Raw genomic sequence first — 8,147 nt, 5'->3', positions numbered from 1 at the left:
TTTTTTTTTTTTTTGCCTTTAGGATTTTTTTCTTTATCTCTATATTTTATAAATTTAGCTATAATATGTCTTCGTGTTTGCCTTTTTTGTTGATTTTGGTGGGAGTTCTCTGTGCTTCCTGGGATCTGCATATCTGTTTCCTTCCCCAGATTAGGGAAGTTTCCAGCTATAATTTCTTCAAATAAACCTTCTGCCTCCTTTTCTCTCTCTTCTTCTTCTGGGACTCCTACACTATGAATTTTATTATGTTTCATGGAGTAATTAAGTTCCATAAGTCTAGCTTCTGATCCAAGATTTTTCTTTTCCTCTTTTGATCAGCTTCATTGTTTTCCATAATTCTATTTTCTGTATTACTTACATCCTTGTGGTCCTTGCATGCAATAGGCTTTGAATCTCAGTTATTGCATTTTTCATTTAAGCCTGATTGGTTTTAAGTTCTTTTATCTCTATAGTAAGGGACTCCCTGGTGTCTTCCATGCTTTTCTCAAGCACAGCCAGTGTCCTTATGATTGCTGCTTTAAATTCTGGATCAGGAATATTACTTATATCTATTTCACTTTTTAAAAAATTTTATTATGTTATATAAATCACCATACAGTACATCATTAGTTTTTGATGTAGTGTTCCATGATTCATTGTTTGTGTATAACACCCAGTGCTCCATGCAATATGTGCCCTCCTTAATACCCACCACTGGGCTAACACATCCCCCCCAACCCCATCCCCTCTGAAATCCTCAGTTTGCTTCCCAGAGTCCATAGTCTCTCATGGCTCATCTCCCTTCTGACTCCCCCCCTTCATTTTCTCCTTCCTTCTTCTAATGTTCTCCATGCTCTTCCTTATGTTCCACATATAAGTGAAGCCATATAATAATTGTCTTTCTCTGCTTGACTTATTTCACTTAGCATAATCTCCTCCAGTTCCATCCATGTTGATGCAAATTAGATCCCTGGCTGTAACCTTTCCTCCATGTTGACATATTGTCCAGGTCTCTGTCTTCTTCTCTGTGTTTAGGAAAACCTGTTATATTTCTCGCTCCTGAAAGTAGTGGCTTTATGAATAAGAGGTCCTATAATGTCCAGGGCCTACCACTTCAGGAAGTGTCTTTGGTGTATGCTGTATACACTGTGCTGCTGTGTTATGGCTGCTCTATCCCTCAGATCAGTCCTTTGTAGAGTTTTTCCTTGCCTGCATTAGGGAGTGTTTGGACCTTAGCCAGAGTGTGGCAAGTTTTAACTAGATATGCGCTTGTCTGCTTGTTAAAAGAGACCCAATGCTATTTCCACTACAGCTGAAGCTTTGCAGAACTCTATGGTCAGTAGACGTGGTATATGTGGGGTTTGTACTTGTCTTCTGGGGAAGGAGCCTGCTGCTTTGTTTCTCAGGAATATCTACCAGAGAAAAGCAGCATCTGCAGAGCATAGAGGGTGGAGCTAAGTGTAAATGGTTTAGGCTGCCACTGTTGGCATTGTGCTGCTTACTAAAGTTAGCTTATGCTGCAGGGGGTGTGGAGAAAGAAATGGTGCCAGCCCCCTTCCTTATCCTGGAGAGGAGAGCTTGCACACACCACTGTCTGGGAAGCCCTCCTAGAAGAGTGGGCAATCTCCTCTTATGTGTTGCAGCCATCACTTACATCCCTGGCTTCACCTTGTCTGTGTCTTGACCATCTGCCTACCTGCAGTTCACTGCAACGTTTTGTTTTGGGTTTTTTTTGTCGTTTGTTTGTTTGTTTTTGTTTTTGTTTTGTTTGTTTGTTTTGTTTTGTTTTTTTTTAATCCCAGGCAGGTCGGCTGAGTTTTGAAGTTCAATGCTTTAGGGACCTGGCATGGAATGGACCCATGTTGGTCCTCTGGGGGAGGGTTTTGTTGCCTTGGGATCAATGCAGGTTTGTCCCGGAAGAGCACTTACACCAAAGCATAAGGGCATGGATTTTGGGGTAAAGTGCAGCAATGAGCCATTGTTCATATTAGCTGCTCTCAGCAGGTGTCTCTGCACCCATGCTGAGGGGCAAGAGAGGGTAATGGTGCCCACCAGCTCTTGTCCCCTGAAAGGCAATGCCAAATTTCCCAGATGGGCTCCAACAAGGAGGAAACATTTCTACCAGTGTGCCCCATGGGATCCTCAGATCGTGCTGTCTGCTACCAGGCTTATCTACACTGCTCCATTAGGACCTCTAAAACTCCAGCCTACTGTATGGTGACTAACATAATGTAATAAAAAAACATTAAAAAAAAAGAAATTAAAATGCTGAGACCAGCAAAAAAAAAAAAAAAAAAAAAAAAAAAACCTCCAGTCTTTGAGACCTGGTGTTTGTAAAAACTTAGAAAAATTGGCCGCTCTTGTTTTCCCAGTCAATGGCTTTGAAGAAGCATTTTCCCTGTGCACTTCTCTCTCTCTCTTGCCTCTCTCCATGACCAGGACTCCCTCCCCTCTGCAGTACCCCCTGATCTTTTTCTCCCCCAAATCACATATCCCCACCTCCTACCTTCTACAGTGTGGTCTCTTCTCTCCCTCTAATTGTACTGTTTGTTCTGTCAGTCCTCAAGATTGGTTTCTTGGGTATTCAGAATCATTTGATATTTATCTAGCTGTGTTCAAAGGATGAGGCAAGCCCAGGGTCCTCCTACTACTCCACCATCATAGTTCCTTCCAAAACGGAAACTATTTAAATGCCAATAAGCTAATGACTAAATAAAATGGATTATTCACCAATAACATGAAATGAATTATCAATACAAGCTACAACATTGATCAGATTTAAAGATATTATGCTAAGTGAAAAGAAGCAGATACCAAAGGTCACATATTATATTATGTTATACAATTATATAAGAAATGTCCATCATATATGCAAATCCATAGAGACACAAACTAGATTAGCAAAGACTGAGGGGATTAGGAATGACTACTGATGGATGTCAATTTTCTCTTTGGGGTGGTAGAATATATTGGAATTTAATTGTGTTTTTGTTGTACAACTTTGTGAATATAATAAAACTCATTTGCTTGACATTCTTTTTTTCTTTCAGCACTTTGAATATATCATCCTACTTCCTTCTGGCCTGCAATGTTTGTGGTAAAAAATATATTGATAGCTTTATGGAAGTTTTCTTGTATGTAACCAGTTGCTTTTCTATTGCTTTTAGGATACCTTGTCTTTAACTTTTGACAATTTAGTTAATATATCTCATTGTGGGTCTCTTTGAAATTCTCTTCTTTGGCTTTTTTTGTTTGTTTGTTTGTTTGTTTCCTGAATCCAGATGTTTGTTTTTTCCTGAAGTTAGGTATGCATTCAGCTACTCTGTTTTTGAATAATTTTTTTTAAAGATTTTATTTATTTATTCGACATAGAGAGAGACAGCCAGCGAGAGAGAGAACACAAGCAGGGGGAGTGGGAGAGGAAGAAGCAGGCTCATAGCAGAAGAGCCTGATGTGGGGCTCGATCCCATAATGCCAGGATCATGCCCTGAGCCGAAGGCAGATGCTTAACTGCTGTGCCACCCAGGCGCCCCTGAATAAATTTTTTATTTCTATCTCTCTCCTCTTAGAACCCAATACTACATATATTGGTTTACTCATTGTTGTCCCATAAGTTCCTTAAGCTATTTACATTATTTTCTTTCTTTTTTTTAATTGTTGCTCTTTTGTTTGGATGAATTTCACTTCCCTGTTTCTGGCTTCATGTATCCTTTTGTGTGCTGGATCTAGTTGTTTTTTAACTTCTTTATTGAATTTTCCAGTTCAATTATTGTATTCTTCAGCTCTGTTTGGTACTTTTTTATATTTTCTTGTTGTTGAAATTCTTACTTTTTTTTCATGCATTGCTCTCCTGACCTCAGTGAACACCTTTATGACTGTTATTTTTAACTCTTCCAGGAAAATCACTTATCTTTATTTCATTAAGTTGTGTTTCTGGTTTATTTTGTTCTTTTGTTCAGAACAAATCCCCCTGTTCCTTCATTTTCCTTCATTCTCTGTTGTTTGTGCTCATAAAATAAAATGTCCACCTCTCCCACTATTCAGAGTGGTCTCCTATAGGAAATAAACCTTGTCAATCAGCTGAGCTCCCAGTTGTCTCTTGATCATTTGCGATTGTCCAGGCCACCTTCTTTGTTCTTAGTGGCTCCCAGTATTTGAGGGTGTGCTAAGACCCATCATTTTCCCAAAGTGGAGGATTGAAGTCAGCACCTAGATGCAAGCTGATTAAGAACTGGAACTTCAGGCAGTAGCTGGGAAAGTATGTTTTTAAACCCTTTCTAGGGAGAAACTTGGAAATGAGCTTCTTTGACTGCTCTCTCTGTGCTGGGTCCATGTGCTATCTGTAGAGTAAGGGGTACTCCTGCACCTGGTGTGTTGTTTTTTGTTTTTTGTTTTTTTTTCCCTATAGTCCTGTTGAACTTGTAAACACAAGCCCTATTGGCTATCAGAGTCAGGCTCTCCAGAAGCTCATCCCATGGGTAGCAGCCATAAATGCTGGAGTTTCAGACATAGATGTAAGCTCTGTCCAAGGAGATAATGGTGACTTGGTTTTATTGTTGGAGCAGACTGGGGAAAGAAGGCAGGAATGGTGTCCACTGGCTTCCCCATTCTCTAGGGAGGATCACAACCAGCCTCAAGATGTATGCTAAATTAGAAATCTGACCTTCAGACAGCTGATTTTAAAGTATGTAGATAAACCTTTCAGGGAAAGATTGGGAGATGGGCATTTTTGCTTACTCCTTCTGTGCTGATTTCTGAAGGTATCACTATGATTAATGCTTGCACATCCATTAAGTGCTGTTTAGTATCCCCTTGTGGACACAAGCCCAGTTCTGTCTCAGAGCTAGGTCCCTTTGGTGGGACCTTGGGTATGAGTCTTAAAAGTTAAAGTGCTATATGTAGGTTCTAAGCCTTCACTCTGTAGAGAGAACTTGGGAGTTGAAAGTTCCCTCCTGGTGGTATAGTGTTTTACTGTTGGTGAGGCTCATGGCTAGAGTATATCTTAGCTCTTTCTCTGTTTAAGTATGGGCATTTTCTCATTTGCCCAATGTGTATGAATCATTTAGCTAATTTCTGGATTTCTTTTCACTGTGTAGTTGTGCATTTGGTGCATCTGTGGGAGAGCTCAGGCGTCTTCTATTTTGTCATCTTGACTGATTTCTTATTTTTCATTTCTGAAGGATAGTTTTGAGGGTATAGAATTCTCCATTGACATTTTTTTTCCCAGTAGTTAAATATGTCATTCCACTGTCTTCTGGCCTTTATGGTTTCTGATAAGAAATCAGCTGTTATTCTTTTTCAAGATCCTTGGTATGTCGTGAGTCACTTTAGCTGCTTTCAAGAATTCTTGTGTTTTGGCATTTTGACTATTGTACTTGTGAATTTCTTTGACCTTACACTAATGGACTTTTTATTTTTAATTCCTTGGATGTGTAGATCAATGAATTTGGGAAGATTTCTATCTCTTTCTTTTATTTCCTTCCTTGTGAGACTCCCAATACATTTATACTGATGTTCTGATGGTGTCCTACACATTTCTAAAAGTCTGTTTAGTTTTCTTCTTTTTTCTTTCTCTTCTTCAAAAGGAATAATCTAAATTAAACTGACTTTAAATTTATTGATTCTTCTCTCAGCCAGATCTTGTGTTGAGACCCTCTGTTGAGTTTCAATATCAGTTATTGTACTTTCCAACTTCACAAATTCTAGATATTCAAAATATTTCAGATATTCTTAATGAAAATGAGAAACTTCTATTCCTATTTTACAGAGACCAAGTGTTTTTTATCATGTAAAATTTATTTTCTCTATTAACATAATTTCCCCCCTATTCTCTTAATCAATCAACATGATTGATTTTCATATATTGAATCAACCTTGTATTCGCAATGGCACTGGTGTAATAAGCATATTTATATGTTGTTCTATCCAGTTCATTAGTATTTTGTTGAGGATTTTTGCATCTTTTTTTAATAACACTTTGGCCTGTAGTCTTTTTTGTTTGTTTGTTCTGGTTTTAGTATCAGGGTAATACTGGTCTCATAGAATAAGTTAGGAAAAGTTTTAATTCTTTGGTAAATGTTTATAATGGATTTGTATTAAATAAACATTTGTAGTATTCACCAGTGAAACCATCTGGGCCAGGCTTTTGTTTGTGATTTATTTCAATTTACTTAATCAATATCTTAACGTGTTAATTGTTTATTCAGATTTTCTAAATCATCATTTGTTAGCTCATTAGTTTTTATGTTTCTAGATGTTTCTTCATTCACTTAATTTATCTAATTTTTTAGCATATTATTGTTCAGAATATTTTCTTATTTCGTTTTTTTTAAGGTTAGTAATAATGTCTCCTCTTTCATTCCTGATCTTGATAAGTTGAATCTCATTTTTGGGGGGGGCAGTCTAGCTAAAGATCTGCCAAATTTGTTGATTTTTTTAAAGGTAACTTTTGCGGCACCTTGGTGGCTCAGTGGATTGAGTGTCTGACTCTTAATTTTTGCTTAGGTCATGGTCTCAGGGTTGTGGGATCAAGTCCCATGCTGGGCTTCCTGTAGTGGGGAGTCTGCTTGAGATTCTCTCTCTCTCTCTCCCTCTCTCCTTCTGCCCTTTCCCCCAAAATAAATAAATACATATTTTTTAAAAACAAAAAATATAAAAAAGCAACTTTTAGTTTTGCTCATTTTTCCATTATTTCTCTATTCTTTATTTTATTTATTTCCACTATAATCTTTCTTATTACTTTTATCTTGCTGCTCTGCACTTAGTTTGTTCTTTTACTAGTTTCTTTATGTGGGATAAGTTGTTGATTTGATATCATTTTTCCTTTTTAATATAGGCATTTTCAGCTATAAATTTACCTCTGACCATTGCTGTAGCCACACTCCAAAAGATTGGTGTTTTGTAACTTTGTTTTCACTTCTCAAAGTATTTTCTTATTTTCCTTGTGATTTCCTCTTGGACCCACTGGTTATTTGGACTGTGTTGTTTAATTTCCCATATTTGCCCAGTGTTCAAATTCTCTTTATTATTAATTTCTAATATCATCTCAGTGTGATTGGACAGTGTTCTTATAATTTCAATAATTTTAATTTTATTGAGGATATTTTATGGTCCCTTATATGGTATAACATTAATAATGTTTCATGTGTGTTTGGAAATATTTTGTACTATATTTGTGTTGTCTTGTATATTCTATAGATGTATATTGGGTCTAGCTGTCATATAGCATTTATCAAATCTTGAATTTCCTTATAAATCTCTGATTATTGTATCCACTATTGAGAGTGAGATGCATGTCTTCAACTCCTGTTGGTGAATTGTCTATTTCTTTCTTCAATCTGTCGGTTTTTGCTTCATGCAGTTTGAGACTCTGTTGTTAGTCACACTTATGCTTACAATTATTATATCTTTCTGACAAAATTTCCTCTTATTTTTACAGCATGTCTTTTACTATATATAATAACAATTTTTGTCTTAAAGCTTGTTTTATTTTAGTGTAGCCATTCCACCTTTCTGTTTGCATGGTATAACTTTTCCCATCCTTTTACTTTCAACTATATGTGTCTTTTAATCTAAACTATGTCTTGTAAACAGCAAACAGTTGTGTGGTGTTTTAAAAATCCATTCTACCATTATCTGCTTTTAAATTTGTGTGTTGAATTCATTAAAATTTCATGTAATTACTGACAGTATTGGCTTTCTGTCATTCGACTATTTATGTTCTATATGCCTTATTTCTTTTTTGTTCTATTTTTTATTGTTTTCTTTTTGTATTAAATGTGTATTTTCTAGTGTACCATTTTATTTTTATTAATTAATTAAATTTTATTTATTTATTTATTGTAAAAAAAAGATAGCATATTTATTTGGAAAACAATTGCCTCAAAATTCTTTTCCAAATTCAGAATCTACAGGTCATGGTACAAATGAATACAAATCATCATTAAATTGTTCACTTATTAAATAAAATTTTAAATTAATTGATTATGTGAAATAGTGTTTTCCCACATTTCTGTGATGAGACTCACTTAGGAGTGCTGGAGATTAATTCTGCTAATTAATACACTGGCCTTGTATGGGCCAGTAATGTGTAAATTTTATTTTTACAAATACCTTCAGATGATTATCATGAAGAAGGAAATTTAGGAAACATGATTTTCAATTTCCTT

The sequence above is a fragment of the Ursus maritimus genome (assembly GCF_017311325.1).
Source record: "Ursus maritimus isolate PB19 chromosome X unlocalized genomic scaffold, ASM1731132v1 scaffold_X1, whole genome shotgun sequence".
Lineage (NCBI taxonomy): Eukaryota > Metazoa > Chordata > Mammalia > Carnivora > Ursidae > Ursus > Ursus maritimus.
Note: the sequence above shows the minus strand (reverse complement) of the source record.